The 19,287-nt window shown below is 42.1% G+C and overlaps 1 protein-coding gene across 2 annotated transcripts in view; it reads right to left on the bottom strand.

Moving 5' to 3' along the window:
- The window catches only part of LOC126273003 (uncharacterized), a 196,934-nt gene that overhangs the window by 165,122 nt on the left and 12,525 nt on the right, over positions 1 to 19,287 (bottom strand). The gene's annotated exons all lie outside the window — the stretch shown is intronic.

Genomic DNA, 19,287 nt, shown 5'->3' with positions numbered 1-19,287 from the left:
GCGCAGCATTTGTGCACCGCCGCCGTCAGTGTCAGCCAGTTTGCCGTGGCATACAGAGCTCCATCGCAGTCTTTAACACTGGTAGCATTCCGCGACAGCGTGGACGTGAACCGTATGTGCAGTTGACGGACTTTGAGCGAGGGCGTATAGTGGGCATGCGGGAGGCCGGGTAGACGTACCGCCGAATTGCTCAACACGTGGGGCGTGAGGTCTCCACAGTACATCAATGTTGTCGCCAGTGGTCGGCGGAAGGTGTACGTGCCCGTCGACCTGGGACCGGACCGCAGCGACGCACGGATGCACGCCAAGACCGTAGGATCCTGCGCAGTGCCGTAGGGGACCGCACCGCCACTTCCCAGCAAATTAGGGACACTGTTGCTCCTGGGGTATCGGCGAGGACCATTCGCAACCGTCTCCATGAAGCTGGGCTATGGTCCCGCACACCGTTAGGCCGTCTTCCGCTCACGCCCCAACATCGTGCAGCCCGCCTCCAGTGGTGTCGTGACAGGCGTGAATGGAGGGACGAATGGAGACGTGTCGTCTTCAGCGATGAGAGTCGCTTCTGCCTTGGTGCCAATGATGGTCATATGCGTGTTTGGCGCCGTGCAGGTGAGCGCCACAATCAGGACTGCATACTACCGAGGCACACAGGGCCAACACCCGGCATCATGGTGTGGGGAGCGATCTCCTACACTGGCCGTACACCTCTGGTGATCGTCGAGGGGACACTGAATAGTGCACGGTACATCCAAACCGTCATCGAACCCATCGTTCTACCATTCCAAGACCGGCAAGGGAACGTGCTGTTCCAACAGGACAATGCACGTCTGCATGTATCCCGTGCCACCCAACGTGCTCTAGAAGGTGTAAGTCAACTACCCTGGCCAGCAAGATCTCCTGATCTGTCCCCCATTGAGCATGTTTGGGACTGGATGAAGCGTCGTCTCATGCGGTCTGCACGTCCAGCACGAACGCTGGTCCAACTGAGGCGCCAGGTGGAAGTGGCATGGCAAGCCGTTCCACAGGACTACATCCAGCATCTCTACGATCGTCTCCATGGGAGAATAGCAGCCTGCATTGCTGCGAAAGGTGGATATACACTGTACTAGTGCCGACATTGTGCATGCTCTGTTGCCTGTGTCTATGTGCCTGTGGTTCTGTCAGTGTGATCATGTGATGTATCTGACCCCAGGAATTTGTCAATAAAGTTTCCCCTTCCTGGGACAATGCATTCACGGTGTTCTTATTTCAATTTCCAGGAGTGTATTATTTGTATTTTTATGCTGCGTCTGGCTTAGGGAAATCTATGCTATCGAATGATTACATCGATAGGCCGTGTGGAGAACCAAAGTGTTTAGGATGTTTGGTAGTGTTAACTTTGCCGCATGGAGCGCGGGCAGAGAGAGTCTGGCTGGGGTAGGGCGGTGGAGCAGGTGTGTTGTGTTACGCTCCCGCGAGTTGCCGCGCTTTCGGGGTTTGGCAGCATGTAATTCCGCTCGACTTGCTATGATAGTTTCTGACACGGGGTCGCGGAAGGGAAGCATTAGCTGGCGCACATCAAGAGCCCGTTTCGCCTGGTGACCGTGTCGAGAAGGAGGCGCGCCAACATCCAGCTTCTGCAACAGCGACAGCCGACAATGAGTGGCTGTCGCCACGTCCTCGATCGACGGCTTCAAACTTTCAATCAACCAATAAGGAAGACTGGAAGCACGTAAAGTTTTAGAACTGTATGACAGGTCTCAGCTTTTCCAACTGTTGCATCACAAAAATACAGCAACTTAGCATGAACCTTTGTTGCTCATTGTCCCACTTGCATTACCAAGCAGGGTCCCTTCCTTTTCCGGAATGAGCCCTAGTGTCGTTGAAATTCAAACGCCAGCATTAAAGTAATATCATTACAATTCACTGCTTTTATTTCAAAGTTCAGTTAAAGTATTCATAGCTGGCTACAATATTTAGATTACACAAGCACAAATTAAGAGTGCGAGTTTTGTTGCCATATTTTAGCTTACCTGTGACTGCAGCTCAGCTTGTTACGTAGTAAATTTTACTATTGTTAATTGTTCAGAATCATTTAATTCAAGGTCAGAGTTAAATCTCTTATTTCTAAATTGCGTAGATTAAAGTAGCTTTTGAAATGATTGTTGAGGTAGCCCAAGACTAACCTTATTTTACTGAATTTCGCAGTGCTTCAGAAATAAAGCTCACTATTAATTTCAGTCGCTAAATTAACTTTCAATTTTTCGGTTTTATTAATTCTTTTGTTAAATTAAGTCAGAGTGCAGCGAAATTTATTACTTCTGACAAACATTCAGATTTCACACAACACGTGTCAACCTTCAGTTGCCACGCTTTCAGTGCTAATTATATGTGCATTAATCTTTCATTTTCAGTTAGTATAGTAGTTGTCCATAGAGATGGCGACCGTAGTCTTCCCCAAATCTCAAATATCTAATTAACGCCAATTAATTGTTCACGTAACGACAGCACATTTACTTTCTTTATTATTTTACCCTTTTCTCAAAATTAATTTCCACCAATTTCATTTGCATTTTTCCTTTCATTTAGATGTAACCCTTTCCTCCCTCTTTACCGACAAATTAACTTCGGTGACGATTGCTTTTCCCAAATTTGCATTAGGTGCACGCGGTTTAATTTTTCACTGTCATTAACGTCGATAAGTGAGGGGGAGGTTACAAGGTCATCTGCCCATGCACATACACAATGGCCCAAAACGTGACCGAGGTCAGTCTCCAAACTGCTCTACAAAGGCTGTATCGGTTCCCCTCGGCACAAAGGCATTACTGTTTTGGCCCTGACCTGCTTCCTGCTTGCTTTCTATGTACAACTCCAGACTCTGGGATTACCATAACATATGTATTTGCACGTGGTTTACCAGATATATCATACCAATTTTGCGATACTACTCGATATTGAGCACATAGGAATATCGATTGCATAGCATTTTCACTTACACAGTATAACTCCAAAGGTACAGACTGGAAGTTATTTCTCTAGAGGCCTGAAACTTTAGCGCGGTGGAACGCCTGTAAACCACTGAGTAACTATAAACGAGTCTTTCATCCGTCTTTCACCTGCTAGATGCACACGACGCACTCTACAATCGATGTTCTCGCAACCAAATAAAGACGGAAAATGTGCAGAAGCAGTCTACCAAACCATTTACATGGGAGGGAATAACAGTCCTGCGCAAACACACGTCCATATAGAATCTTCTCAAGTTTCCACGGAGAGCACATGTGATCACAAAGGCTGTCCAACACATACCAAGTATTAGTTCACTATTCACGCTTCTTGCGGGCGACACAGTTAAGTCAGCTACATTCCTGTACCCCAACCGGTCTCTCCATTTGGACAGCTCCTGCCGTTAGCTGGAAACGTGACTCATTCCGTCTATAGGCCACAGCCACGACGTACTCCTAGCACAGCAGACAGGATCGTCATGGGAAATTGGCCTCTTATATATTTGATCGCTATACTTATTACGATTGTGGTCTCAATTGCACGACATTAGACAATGAGCGAAGTATCAGAAATTGCCCCTGCTGACAGCTGTGGCTCAGGAAATATAAATATCCTTACCATTCTTATGACTAGACGTACTTTTCCAGGTAAAAAAAATCTTCCATTCCCTTCGCTGTCGCAGTATTCCACGTCAAACCAATACCTTCCTTACGACTGGACATAGTCATTTTCTTTAAAAAATGGCTCTGAGCACTTTGTGACTTAACATCTGTGGTCATCAGTCGCCTAGAACTTAGAACTAATTAAACCTAACTAACCTAAGGACAACACACACATCCATGCCCGAGGCAGGATTCGAACCTGCGACTGCAGCAGTCTCGCGGTTCCGGACTGAGAGCCTAGAACAGCGAGACCACCGCGGCCGGCTCATTTTCTTTACAAATATCGGAACACACACATATACTTTACAAGCCTGGTGCTCAAGAGGAACCTATCACGCATCCCCTACTACTAAGTATAATAATTCACCAATAACTGATTGCTGGCGATACGAAACAATACTGAGAGAGGCTTAATCGTGCTTCAACCAGCCAGATGTTAAAAACACGGTCGCAACGACCATGTAATTAAAAGAATCGGTCTTGGTTCTATAGAAGCTCACACGTATCACTAACAGTACCCATATTAAAAACTATACAAGCCTTATAAATCAAGGTATGGCATTACCTCCAAATGAAGTGGTTTTCACAGACAAATGCCACGACACAGAACATAGATGGTGTTCGTGGGGGTGTATGTTATCAGACCAACAGTGCGGTCACATGTCGCAAACGATGTAAGCTCGTAACAAAATCACCAAATTTAGAAAGTGATTCGTCTAAGGAACGAGGTACGCAGCTGGTATTTACAACTCCCTCATGCCGCCGCTACATATTTCTCCAGTATCTTAAATGCCTTCTGTCTTGATGCCACGTCAGAGCCGGCCGCGGTGGTCTCGCGGTTCTAGGCGCGCAGTCTGGAGCCGTGCGACTGCTACGGTCGCAGGTTCGAATCCTGCCTCGGGCATGGATGTTTGTGATGTTCTTAGGTTAGTTAGGTTTAAGTAGTTCTAAGTTCTAGGGGACTAATGACCACAGCAGTTGAGTCCCATAGTGCTCAGAGCCATTTGAACCATTTTTGAGCCACGTCAGAGGTTTCTGTTACATCCACAGGGTTTAGGCGATGGTTGATTGAGAATGATCACAAACAGTAGATGGTGTGCTGATTGAGGTCGTAAGAAATGTACACAGGCTTTTCAGATCTGTATTGCTACGCTGTCCGGTAGAAATGCTGTCTGCGATTTGGAATTAAGTCTTTCCATTCAACCACATACCTGCGTTGGATCCTTTGGAGAAGTTTTTTAATGATTTCAGCCACTAGTGAATCATATTTCTGGCCCTCTCATATCTCAAAACGAGTCACCTTTCCCGAACTTATCTCCAACGTAGTTTCAGATAGTCTCTATGCATCTTGCAACTGCTCCTAACACTCTGCCCTACCATCTCTGCAGCTCTCCGCTTGTAATATTTCCAATTGAAGTCGGAACTGAGCCGAAGTCGGAGAGAGAGCTATATCTACCACATTCTGCAGCTTGTGTAGAAACAGGCTAGGCTGAGTTAGTGTTACAAACCGTGTTCTGACCAGTCGATGAAAATGGGAATGTGTTCTTGTAGATCCGCCAATCGTGTATGATGTGAAGCCTACTCCTGCAACAAGACACAGTACAAGGATAGCACTAACAGTTACGGTGGTGTTCCTTACTGGGCAAATTAGGGAGGTTGGTTGGATTGTGGGATTAAAGGGACCAGACTGCAACGAAAATTCGGGAGACTCACCATCATAGAGGTACTACAGTCCGAAGCAGATCCGTGTCCCTCATGGTCCATACATGTCTAACACCCCAACATTCTATCATAGTTATTCTGTACCATCCAAGAGAGAAAAATTACGAACTATAAAAGTCATTCTAACTTAATCCCACAGAGATCTCAATAAGATTTTTACTGTATCTCTATCTTTCTTCCGATATATTGAAAACAAATACAGTCTGAATGCCAGCATCGAGCACAACCGGCGATCCTATTAAATATACAGGCACTGATCCATTGGATCAGATGGCCAGTGATTGAAGGTGCTTGCACAGAGCAGCGTTAAGTGTCAACACCCATACTATAGGAGGAGGATGAGCCTATCTGACAGACTATACTATCAGTCACAAGAGATACTCCCTGTATCGTTGTTTGAAATATTGTTTTTTTTTTCTTCTGTAACACGCTTGGTACACTGCCTTAATTTTTTTTTTTTTTTTCATCACGACCTCGAAGTCTGTGTCCAGAATGATGTAAATCATGATGCTGCTGCTGTTACCACAAGGAAACTCATTTTTACTTTCCATTGAAGTAACATTTAGCAATGGCCTTGCCGCAGTGGATACACCGGATCCCATGGGATCACCGAAGTTAAGCGCTGTCGGGCGTGGCCGGCACTTGGATGGGTGACCATCCAGCCGCCATGTGCTGTTGCCATTTTTCGGAGTGACTCAGCCTCGTGATGCCAATTGATGAGATACTCGACCGAATAGTAGCGGCTCCGGTCAAAGAAAACCATCATAACGACCGTGAGAGCGGTGTGCTGACCACACGCCCCTCCTATCTGCATCCTCATCTGAGGCTGACACGGCGGTCGGATGGTCCCGGTGGGCCACTTGTGGCCTGAAGACGGAGTGCTTTTTATTGAAGCAACATTCTACTGTATGTCGACGTAACAGTGATACACTCGAATTGACTACTGTATTTGACGCTTCACAGGAAAATAGAATCGGCCTCTGTTGCCGAGCGGTTCTAGGCGCATCAGTCATGAACCGCGCTGCTGCTACGGTCGCAGGTTCGAATCCTGCCTCAGACATGGATGTGTGTGATGTCCTTATGTTAGTTAGGTTTAAGTAGTTCTAGGTCTAGGGGACTGATAACCTCAGATGTATTTTTATGCACTGGAAATATATTTCTTACACCGCAATATTAACAACGTTGCATCCCAAATGACTAATAGGGCGGAAACTACAGAAATCTAACATTATTGCCTGTTTTAAGCGCAGAACCGTGTAACCTTAGGAGTGAGTGTGTTTATGTTCTACTATACACATCTACCATACGCCAATAAGGGGTACTAACTTCCGGCCGGCCGAATTAGCCGTGCGGTTCTAGGCGCTACAGTCCGGAACCGCCCGATCACTACGGTCGTAGGTTCGAATCCTGCCTCGGGCATGGATGTGTGTGATGTCCTTAGGTTAGTTAGGTTTAAGTAGTTCTAAGTTCTAGGGGACTGATGACCTCAGATGCTAAGTGCCATAGTGCTCAGAACCATTTGCTAACCTCCTCGACATACGCCCATCTGGAGAAATCTTGTGCACTTGGATGGGTGCGGAACAGCGGTTATGGATTCGGCAAGCTCCTTTCATTCACGAGACGCTGAATATTGCGGTCTATTCTGGTCAGCTGCAGATTAAATCGATAACGGTGCTGCAGGGTGGCTTGGTCAACGACAGTGCGAGGAGATCTTTCAGTTCTAACTTTATAATAAGGATGCGAGAATGTCCTGTGATACCAATCTGCATAGAGAAAGATCGTAAAATTACGCAGTATGCTCGAGGTGCTAGGATACTCTCTGGTATACTTTGGTGATGTATATGTTCGAGAATTAATAATGAATGCGTGTACTGCCCAGTCATCTACATTCGCAATGGTACTCGGAAAGTCGAGGAGGGGCAGTTTAGCGACGATAATGAAACTGGGAAGCAAGCTGTCGAATCACTGGTCGGTGTGGAAATTACTGCAAAACTGCCGAAATTGTTTGCACTCTAAACTGTGATGCTTCTTATTACAATACATCGACGGTTCCTTTTCGTCCCACCCATCCACTAGTAAGCTGTTGATTACCACATAATGATTGACTGATACCGCATGTTTGAGATGGAGATGGAGTCTTGGAGGAGGGGCAACACCTTTGGGGATGGCTGACACCGAAACAGCGATCGGCTATATGACTGCAGTATGAGGAATAAGTCGAAATGGTACACAGAGCCATCAGCTATCCCGTCACTGTGACAGATGAGTTTAAATGTAGAGGCTGTCAATCACCTTCGGACAGCAGTTTGGAAACTCTCCACAATGCCATAAAACTCTTCCAGTCTCCTTACTTTGTGACTGTCTTACATTATGTAAGTAGGCTGTTTAAGTTTTTTTATTGGCAACGCCGCCGCCACGTAGCGCTCTGTATGAAAATCACTTGCTGTACCGTGCGCAGTCGGTGGCAGGTTGGCATTGTTGTAATACTCGCCATTGTAGTGTTGGGCAGCGGCAGCTGGATGCTAACAGCGCGTAGCGTTGCACAGTTGGAGGTGAGCCGCCAGCAGTGGTGGACGTGGGGAGAGAGATGGCGGAGTTTTGAAATTTGTAAGAATTGGTGTCATGAACTGATATATATATTATGACTATAAAGGTAAATACATTGTTTGTTCCCTATTGAAATCTTTCATTTGCTAACTGTGCCTATCAGTAGTTAGTGACTTCCGTAGTTTGAATCTTTTAGTTAGCAGACAGTAGTGGCACTTTCTGTATTGCAGTAGTTCGAGTAACGAAGATTTTTGTGAGGTAAGTGATTTGTGAAACATATACGTTACTATTAGTCAGGGCCATTCTTTTGTAGGGATTTTTGAAAGTCACATTGCGTTGCGCTAAAAAAATATTGTGTGTCAGTTTAAGCACAGTCTTGTACAATTTTTCTAAGGGGACGTTTCATATGGCCCTAGCTAATATGGTATTTGCTTATACAACTTCACACATCGGTACCATATTTCTCTAACACATAAATTACACAGCTGTCTGGTGATTTAACTGAGAGAGACAAAGATTTATTTTACTACATCAGTGACAGATGTTTACGTAATTGCACCTTTGGATAACTTCACACTTATGAAATTGTATTTTGTCTGTACTTTGTGAAATGTTCATATTTTTTCAGAACCATTGTGATACTATGAGAGGTTTGAATGATGTATTTGGTATGGGATCATGATTTTTAAAGTACATTTGAGGCAGATGACACTTGACATGAGCAGAGAATTTCTTTTTTAGTTTTTGAAATTATTGGAGGAAGCTACGACGATTTTGAGATTTGACTGAGGTGTTATGATGTTATTGTTACGATGACTATGTGTATTATGCTGTTGTGGTATGTTTATGGTCAATAAGCTGATGCTATATGAATTATTTGACTATGCTACGTATCTGTTATGACGAAATATTGAAGAAGTGTTGACGAATAAGGTAAGGGATAATGAATAGTGGTTAGGGACTCCGGTTTGTGAAAAAGGTTGTTGGAAACCAAGAATCGTACTTTAAGAGTTATGAAATATATGTAAATGAGTGAATTTATTACAGTGCCGACGAAAATTTTTTGGACACTGTTATATCAGTATGATTTTGTTTCTATAGATGAATAACGCAAATTCTTGACCTGTGAAATTGTTTATATGAGACTGCCACTGTAGCGGAAACTGGTGTCGTAAATATTTCGATAAGACAGTTAAGTGACCACCTGCATGTAATGCGTCGTGGGCACCCAGCTGCGCGACAACCACCTGACAAAAGAAATCCATTAGTGTGTGCCTGTCAGAGGCACAGGTGGAGAAAAAAAAAGAGGCCATTATCCTCGCTATTGAGATTCCTTTGTAGAAAGCATCGCAAATACTACACGCCCAAACTTGAAAACATATGATTACACTGTGGAGCTCTTAATTTATGATATTTACTAAAATGCCTAATGAAACGACGAGAAACATTTCATGGCTATTGTCCTGCTAGTTGAGAGAAATGCCATGTGGCTTGCTTTATGCATTTATTTACTCATTTTGTTTAATATCTAGTTTCTAACTGCACTGAAGCATTGGTTAAAATAAATTTTATGGATGTACTAATATAAATATTTTATGCCTACAGATCCAGTAAATAATAACATTATGATGTACTTAAAAAAACGAAGTAGCACAAAAAGACATTTCCCTTCACAGAAATTGCATACAGAATTGTCTTTTCAAGTACATGGTAATATTTTTTTACAACAAATTTTTGTGGTGCACCACTTTAATTGCATAGACATTAAGATGTGAATAGACATTGTCCATATCTGCATTGTTGTCTTTAGTGTAACATTTTTTCTGCTTGAGCTTTGTCATGTTTAGGTATAAGTTATAGCATTTGCTGCTGCTGTTTGCCATTCATAGTGCTACTGAATGTCACTTTGTATTACTAGGTTAAGCCAATTTTATTACTGATTTATTTTTCTTGTTTGCTGCACATTGCCTTATATTAGTTGTAATATTGCTGCCTTTTTTTGCCAATTTCCATTTTTTTATCATTGCTGTTTGTGTTAATTGTTTTGTGCTGCTGCATTGTTTCGTCCCTTAGTTTAGTATCTGAGCTCAGTAGATTTAAGTTAGCTTAAGAGGGGGGAGACTATATAAGAAACTAACTATGATGAATTGCAAGAAAAGCATTGAGAAGCTTTAAGAAAATGGTTTGGCCAAAAAAGTAGTGTACAGTGGAGAAAAACTATTTTTGAAAGAGGATGTGAACAGAATACAGAAAGCAGGTTTAGATAGGACTTTTTGGAAATAATGATGAACTAAGGGAGATCTCTATGCAAAATACTGCAGTAAAACAAACCCTGTCCTTTCCTTTCGTATTATCCCTCTATGTGTTTATGTACCCTTGTGTATTTGTCTTTTTCCTGTCTTTATGTGTTTAGCTAATAAGATTTATGTTGTAGAATTTTTCAAATACTATGTCATTTTCTTTGTAAATATGTTCAGACATTATTTATAGTGTTTTGTTTTAATGCTCATGTGTGAAGTTGATGTTTCAAAACTTATTCTGATCTTTTATGTATGTACTTATGTCGTAATTTTTGTAACACTGACGTATTTGCTATTTCGATTCTTTTGTAAAGCCTATACTACTGCAAATGTTATCTGTATTGTTATGTTCTTTAAACATGTATTTTGTACCTTTGTTATTGCATTCTTATGTTATAAAATTGTAATTGACACCAGTTCATCAAATTAAATAACTTGTAAATTACATTTCACTGCACATGTTTCTGTTGGTCATAGGATATGGACAATATGTGAGAAGTAGGGACTGATAGTGTTTGCACATGTGTTAATAATTCAGTAAGGGACTGGATAACAGCATTGCTGGTTGTAAGAACATTTCAAAAACAATTTTTGTGAGTGCACAAGTGGTGGTTAGGGACTTGCTATATTATCCGCAAGACTCTTCAATGGTGATTGTGCACCTGCACAGTCAAACAGATGGCTGCTGGCCATCTCTACAAGGACCTCAGTGGGTCTACACCTTTGACGACCCACCGATACCATTATTTCTACAAGGACTGCAATGGGTCTGCACCTCTGGTGGCCCACCAATACCGTAATCTCTACCAGGACTACAATGGGTCTACTCTGTGACGACCTACCTAACAATATTCTTTAAAACTTCGACTGACTCTGCTGTGGGTTTGCTCTGTTGTGGCCCATTACCTGTCTGCATGTCAAGAGTCACCACTGTCTTTCCGTTGGAAGGACAACGCTACTTCTTCAAGACTGCATGGAAATCCACTACTTCCAAGTGCAATTTCTTTTATTGCTCAGACTTTGAAAAAAAAAACACTGCATTTTTACTGTGTTGAATGATTAGGACTGTCTATATGGACTGTGAGAAAATTTTAGCTTTTGACCAACATTGTATCGATAAGTGTGTGCATTTCATTTCTTTGTTATTGTAATTATGAAAAAAAATTTCAAATCTGTATTGGCCACTGCCCATAACAATTTGTAAAAAATTTTTGTGGGGAGCATGGGGGCTATGTAAGTAGGCTGTTTAAGTTTTTTTATTGGTAACGCCGCCGCCACGTAGCGCTCTGTATGAAAATCACTGGCTGTACCGTGTGCAGTCGGTGGCTGGTTGGCATTGTTGTAATACTCGCCATTGTAGTGTTGGGCAGCGGCAGCTGGATTCTAACAGCGCGTAGCGTTGCACAGTTGGAGTTGAGCCGCCAGCAGTGGTGGACGTGGGGAGAGAGATGGCGGAGTTTTGAAATTTGTAAGAATTGGTGTCATGAACTGATATATATATATATATATATATATATATATTATGACTATAAAGATAAATACATTGTTTGTTCCCTATTAAAATCTTTCATTTGCTAACTGTGCCTATCAGTAGTTAGTGACTTCCGTAGTTTGAATCTTTTTGTTAGCTGGCAGTAGTGGCGCTTTCTGTATTGCAGTAGTTCGAGTAACGAAGATTTTTGTGAGGTAAGTGATTTGTGAAACATATACGTTAATGTTAGTCAGGGCCATTCTTTTGTAGGGATTTTTGAAAGTCAGATTGCGTTGCGCTAAAAAAATATTGTGTGTCAGTTTAAGCACAGTCTTGTACAATTTTTCTAAGAGGACGTTTCAATTTAAAATCTCTCTCTCTCTCTCTCTCTCTCTCTCTCTCTCTCTCTCTCTCTCTCTGTGTGTGTGTGTGTGTGTGTGTGTGTGTGTGTGTGTGTCTTGTGGTGGCAGCAACCACAACATGTTTTACACGATACCGGACACAGACTTCGAGGTCGTGATGAAAAAAAAGTGTAAGGCTGCGTACCAAGCGTGTTACAGCAGAAAAAACAATATTTCAAACAACGACAACAGGGAGCCTCTCTTGCGACTAATAGTACAGTATGTCGGATACGGTCGTCCTCCTCCTATAGTACAGGTGTTGACGCTGTACACTGCTCTGCGCAAGCACCTTCAATCACTGGCCATCTGATCCAATGGATCAGTACCTATATATTTAATACGATCATTGCATGTGTTCGATCCTGACATGCAGACTGTATTTGTTTTCGATATATCGGAAGAGAGAGAGAGAGAGAGAGAGAGATGCAGTAAAAATCTTATCGAGTTACCTATGGGATGAAGTTAGTGGAACTTTTATAGTTCGCAATGTTACTCTGTTGGATGGTAAAGAATAACGATGATAGAATTTGGGGTGATATACGTAAATAGACCATGAGGGACGCGGATCTGCTTCGTACTGCAGTACCTGTACGATGTTGATTCTCCCTAATTTTCGTTGCAGTCTGGTCCCTTTAATCCCACAATCCAACCAACCTCCCTAATTTGCCCAGTAAGGAACACCACCGTAACTGTTCGTGCTATCCTTGTACTATGTCTTGTTGCAGGAGTAGGCTTCACTTCGCGCAAACCTTACACATCATACACGGTTGGCGGATCTACAAGAACACATTCCCATTTTCATCGACTGGTCAGAACACGGTTTGTAACACTAACTCAGCCTAGCCTGTTTCTACACAAGCTGCAGAATGTGGTATATATAGCTCTCTCTCCGACTTCAGCTCAGTTCCGACTTCAATTGGAAATATTACAAGCGGAGAGCTGCAGAGATGGTAGGGCAGAGTGTTAGGAGCAGTTGCAAGATGCATAGAGACTATCTGAAACTACGTTGGAGATAGGTTCGGGAAAGGTGACTCGTTTTGAGATATGAGCGGGCCAGAAATATGATTCACTAGTGGCTGAAATCATTAAAAAAACTTCTCCAAAGGATCCAACGCAGGTATGTAGCTGAGTGGAAAGACTTGATTCCAAATCGCAGACAGCATTTCTACCGGACAGCGTAGCAATACAGATCTGAAAAGCCTGTGTACATTTCTTACGACCTCAATCAGCACACCATCTACTGTTTGTGATCATTCTCAATCAACCATCGCCTAAACCCTGTGGATGTAACAGAAACCTCTGACGTGGCATCAAGACAGAAGGCATTTAAGATACTGGAGAAATATGTAGCGGCGGCATGAGGGAGTTGTAAATACCAGCTGTGTACCTCGTTCCTTAGACGAATCACTTTCTAAATTTGGTGATTTTGTTACGAGCTTACATCGTTTGCGACCTGTGACCGCACTGTTGGTCTGATAACATACACCCCCACGAACACCATCTATGTTCTGTGTCGTGGCATTTGTCTGTGAAAACCACTTCATTTGGAGGTAATGCCATACCTTGATTTATAAGGCTTGTATAGTTTTTAATATGGGTACTGTTAGTGATACGTGTGAGCTTCTATAGAACCAAGACCGATTCTTTTAATAACATGGTCGTTGCGACCGTGTTTTTAACATCTGGCTGGTTGAAGCACGATGAAGCCTCTCTCAGTATTGTTTCGTATCGCCAGCAATCAGTTATTGGTGAATTATTATACTTAGTAGTAGGGGATGCGTGATAGGTTCCTCTTGAGCACCAGGCTTGTAAAGTATATGTGTGTGTTCCGATATTTGTAAAGAAAATGAGCCGGCCGCGGTGGTCTCGCGGTTCTAGGCTCTCAGTCCGGAACCGCGCCACTGCTACAGTCGCAGGTTCGAATCCAGCCTCGGGCGTGGATGTGTGTGTTGTCCTTAGGTTAGTTAGGTTTAATTAGTTCTAAGTTCTAGGCGACTGATGACCACAGATGTTAAGTCACAAAGTGCTCAGAGCCATTTTTTAAAGAAAATGACTATGTCCAGTCGTAAGGAAGGTATTGGTTTGACGTGGAATACTGCGACAGCGAAGGGAATGGAAGATTTTTTTTACCTGGAAAAGTACGTCTAGTCATAAGAATGGTAAGGATATTTATATTTCCTCAGCCACGGCTGTCAGCAGGGGCAATTTCTGATACTTCGCTCATTGTCTAATGTCGTGCAATTGAGACCACAATCGTAATAAGTATAGCGATCAAACATATAAGAGGCCAATTTCCCATGACGATCCTGTCTGCTGTGCTAGGAGTACGTCGTGGCTGTGGCCTATAGACGGAATGAGTCGTTGCAGTCTGGTCCCCTTAATCCCTCAAACCAACCAACCTCCCTAATTTGCCCAGTAAGAAACACCACCATAACTGTTCGTGCTGTCCTTGTACTGTGTCTTGTTGCGGGAGTGGGCTTCATTTGGTGGTGGCCTTACACATTATACACGATTGGCGGATCTACGAGAACACATTCCCATTTTCATCGACTGGTCAGAACACAGTTCTGTAGCACCAACTCAGCCTAGCCTGTTTCTACACAGATATAGCTCTCTCTCCGACTTCGGCTCAATTTCGACTTGAATTGGAACGATTACAAGTGCAGCACTGGAGGGATGGTAGAGCAGAGTCTGAGGAGCAGTTGCAAGATGCATAGAGACTATCTGAAACCACGTTGGAATTTCACTGTAGGAGATAGGTTCGAGAAAGGTGACTCGTTTCGAGATATGAGAGGGCCAGAAATATGATTCACTAGTGGCTGAAATCATTAAAAAAACTTCTCCAAAGGATCCAACGCAGGTATGTAGCTGAATGGAAAGACTTGATTCCAAATCACAGACAGCATTTCTACCGGACAGCGTAGCACTACAGATCAGAAAAGACTGTCTACATTTCTTACGATCTCAATCAGCACACCATCTACTGTTTGTGATCATTCTCAATCAAATATCGCCTAAACCCAGTGATGAATTTTCATACTTCGTAGTAGGGGATGCATGATATATTGGCCTTGAGCATCAGGCTTGTAAATTACGCGCGCGCGCGCACGTGTGTGTGTGTGTGTGTGTGTGTGTGTGTGTGTGTGTGTGTTCCGACTTGTGCAAAGAAAATGACTGTGTCCAGTCGTAAGGAAGGTATGGGTTTGACGTGGAATACTGCGATACCAAAGGGTATGAAAGATTTTTCTTTACTTGAAAAACTATATCTAGTCATAAGAATGGTATAGATATTTCACTTTCCTGAGCCACAATCGTCTGCAGGGGGAATTTCTGATGTTTTACCCATTGTCAAATGTGATGCAATTGAGACCGCAATCGTAATATTTAATTGTAAGTATAGAGATCAAATATACAAGAGGCCAGTTTCCTATGACAATTCTGTCTGGTGTGCTAGGAGTACGTGGCGGCTGTGGCGTATAGACGGAAGAGTCACGTTTCCAGCTAACGGCAGGAGTGGTATGTGTTGGACAGCCTTCGTGATCATGTGTGTTCTCCGTGGAAATTTGAGAAAATTAAATATGGATATGTGTTTGCACACGACCATTATTTCTCCCCATGTAAATTGTCCGGTTGACTGCTTCTGCACATTTACCTTCTTTATTTGGTTGGGAGAACATCGATTGTAGTGTGTATTGTGTGCATCTACAGGGCTCCTGGAAATATCTTCCGCTGCAAGGACTATATACGTTCCATGTGCTTCTGCTGCTATTTTTCGTGGTGTATGTACGAGAGTCTCATGGTCGATACCCATATGCAGGATCCATAAGTGGTCATTTTGTACGGCACAGGGTACGAATTGTGTGTTTAATACATCAGTATGGTATATGGTGCTGTATAGCCCGGTTGGAGGTCGGTTTCAAGCTGAAAGCTTCCATTGTCAGTGACAGAGCAGTGTAATAGTGAAAGTGTGGTCTGTAGATGACTTTTGCAGGGTTTAACTGTCAGTGTAATCTGTACAAAATAGATTTGCTGCTGAAAGTCTCTTCTGCAGAAAAAAAGTGGTTGACAGTGCTCCCACACCGGCAACATCAGTAATTTGGCTATAAATTCAGTAAGAGCCAACCCGAACACTCAATTCATTCACAAGACATCCTTTGTTCTGGGACATAGACTGGTCCGAACAAGATGGGGGCAAGGTATCTATGGAAAGTTCTGGGTACAACGTGATGTCTCCTTTGTTCAAGTGTTCAAAGACAAGTTGAAGCAGACCTTCCATTGTAAGAGGTCCATGATTAAGGAATTTGTTGCTAGCGCACTCGAGCAGATGTAATTTCGATGGATTGCTCACGTGCTGCCTGCGATATGTAAGCTGTAAGAGAATCCCAGACCAGAGAACAGTGTTGTCAGCAGTAGGAACTGTGTAGCAGTTGTAGTAGTAGTAGCAGCGAGCAGTCGTGTGTATGGAGTTGGCTGGTCGTACGAGCGATGTGGTATAAGGTAAAAGCAGCGTCGCGCATATGTAGAATTATTATATTAAGTCCCACGCAAATATTTAAAAAAATCTCTTAATAATAATTTTTCTTATAAAAATTAACTTTGACAATCATTGATCTCAATTTAAAGAATTTACTAATTTGTCCAATCCATGGTCATCGCGATTATTGTAAAGAAAAATCAGTTGTTTCTTTTTACATATGACAAATCTATCGCCCAGCACTGCACTGGGCTGTGCCAGAAAAGTTTCTTATAGGAGCAGATACAAACGCATTATCCGGCGACCTTACTGAGGTAAGAATTTTCAATTTATTCAGAATGATCTTTCAGGGCCATGACGCAGCACTGCTGACGTCCTTAACTGACCAGTTTAAATTCACAGTTAATTATTTATAGGTTATCTATGAGTCACACTTTTTATTAGGATATTGGTCACATTTTATTGTTCCAAGGTTACGGAAGTAAGCTGTTGGTAGGTTACGCTAAATGTAACATACATAATTAATTTTTATTTTTTTTTACTGTTGGAAGGTTACACTTGTCGAGAACCGGCCAGGATCGTATTTTTGTGAATTTCTGAGTAGTCAGTTATATATCTGCTCTTATTTACTTAATGTTAAATGTAGTTTGTATCTGGCGCATCGCATTTACTAATTTGTTACTTCTTCTTTCACAGATCATCGGCAATTTATTGCTCTTTGTTGTTGCTGTACTTGTTCCATTTTTGCTTTGTCTTTGTTTGCTTTTATGCTTACCTTTGACTTGTGAAGATGCCGCGGAAAACTGCTAACAGTACATCGCGATGTGTAATGAGTGAAAAAGTCGACTTGAATAATTTGACTGATAATACTAACGACCTTCAATGTCATAATCATAATCCTCCAATTACCGATAATCAGTGCGTACCGACCACTAGTAATGATTTTAATCCCAATGATGAGCAAACGAATTCAATTTTGTCCACAGTAAATTTAACAATTGATGACGCAGCACGTTCCGTTACAATGAACGCTGTTCAGTTTGACACACCTGATTTGCAAAATTTGCACAGTGATCTGACAAATGCTTACAACGAAGATGTACAATTTACAGAAAACACGTCAGATTTATTTGAGTCCGATGTAATGAGCAACAGTGCACATGCGATTAGCAAGCCTTTTCGTGAATCAGACAGTGACCAAATTGTTACACAAAACGTGATACATGCAGATACACCATCACACAGTACAGAGAATACAGTAGGTAATTTTGGCATGGATCAAGTTGTGGCATTACTGATACAATTCAATGCAAAACAAGACAACAATTATAAACAATTGAATGAAAATGTCGAAACAATTGAATGAAAAACACGACAACCTTAATGAAAGTTTCAAACAGTCGAATGAAAAATACGACAGGTCGATCAAACAAATTAATGAGAACTTTAAACAGATTAATGAACAGATTGCAACCGTTGCCGTGCAATGTCATGATACTAAAGAACAATTACGTGAGGAAATTAAGCCTTGTGCTAGCAATAGTAGTAAAGAAATTAGATCCGTTGCACAGGTATTATTATGTAATGCGCATACAGACACAACAAATTTACTTAGAGATGAAATTAGTGCAGTTGCTATAAGTTATTTACGAAAGCAAAAATATACGTAGACAACGACATTACTACAGTATCAGACGAAATCAATACTATCAAACAGGTGAACACCGAATTGCATGATGAAATCTCCGATCTTAAAACAAAAACAGACACACATGCAGTAGACTTTCAGACAATGACCAGCAGATTTGAACAATTGGAATTAATACAAGATCCTGATGTCATTAAAGCAGACGATAAGAAATTAAACATAACCACACGTAAAATGCAAAAACAAATTAATGCTTGCGACACTAAAAATAACGTTCAGGTAAAAGCACTAACTGAAAAATATGATAAATTGGCCAGTTGTACTGACGTTATCGAAAATAACAATGACACCAAATCAGACGATACGTCACCAATTTCTTTCAATCAAACACCCGAATTCCAAAATTTACAGTAGACAATCAGTGAGATAAGTTCGTCCAATAATACATTGCGTAGAAAAGTGTCGCCTTTACAGCAAGAGATAACAGAGATGAGAAATGTCTCAGCCTGTAACACGACACAGCATACGCCACTCTCCGAACATTTCTCACACTCAAACAGCCAATATAATTTAGGTAATTTACAGAGAGTACGTGACTTAGATTCCGAACAGTCACAGACAAACAGATTATCATACAATCCTGAGCCTACTCAGACATTCCGAGACGATAATTTTGATTACAAGCACTTTCTATCCGTTAGGAAATTTAAGGTATTTAAAAATGACAGAACACAGATTCACCCCTTCGATTGGATACAACAATTTCGCTTTGCTTTTCGACCAATTTGGCCCGTAACACGCAAACTTTAATTTATTTGCTGTTTTTTTGGAAGGCGAACCGGCAACTCGTATTAGACCGATCGCGAGACAATGCTACTCGGTAGAAGAATTTCAGACTGCTTTTCTGTCAGCGTACTGGTCGAAGACGACACAGCGCGGAATAAAGGATCAATTAATTAGCTTACCGAATTATGAGAACTCAAATTTTCCCTCTGTCACGCAATTTTTTGAACACATGGTCCAACAAAACCAATACTTAAGTGAGGCATACAGTGAATCAGCACTTATCCAATTATG

Source organism: Schistocerca gregaria, chromosome 5 (genome assembly GCF_023897955.1).
Source record: "Schistocerca gregaria isolate iqSchGreg1 chromosome 5, iqSchGreg1.2, whole genome shotgun sequence".
Taxonomy (NCBI): domain Eukaryota; kingdom Metazoa; phylum Arthropoda; class Insecta; order Orthoptera; family Acrididae; genus Schistocerca; species Schistocerca gregaria.
The sequence above is the reverse complement of the archived record's forward strand: the minus strand, read 5'-3'. Positions and strand labels throughout refer to the sequence as shown.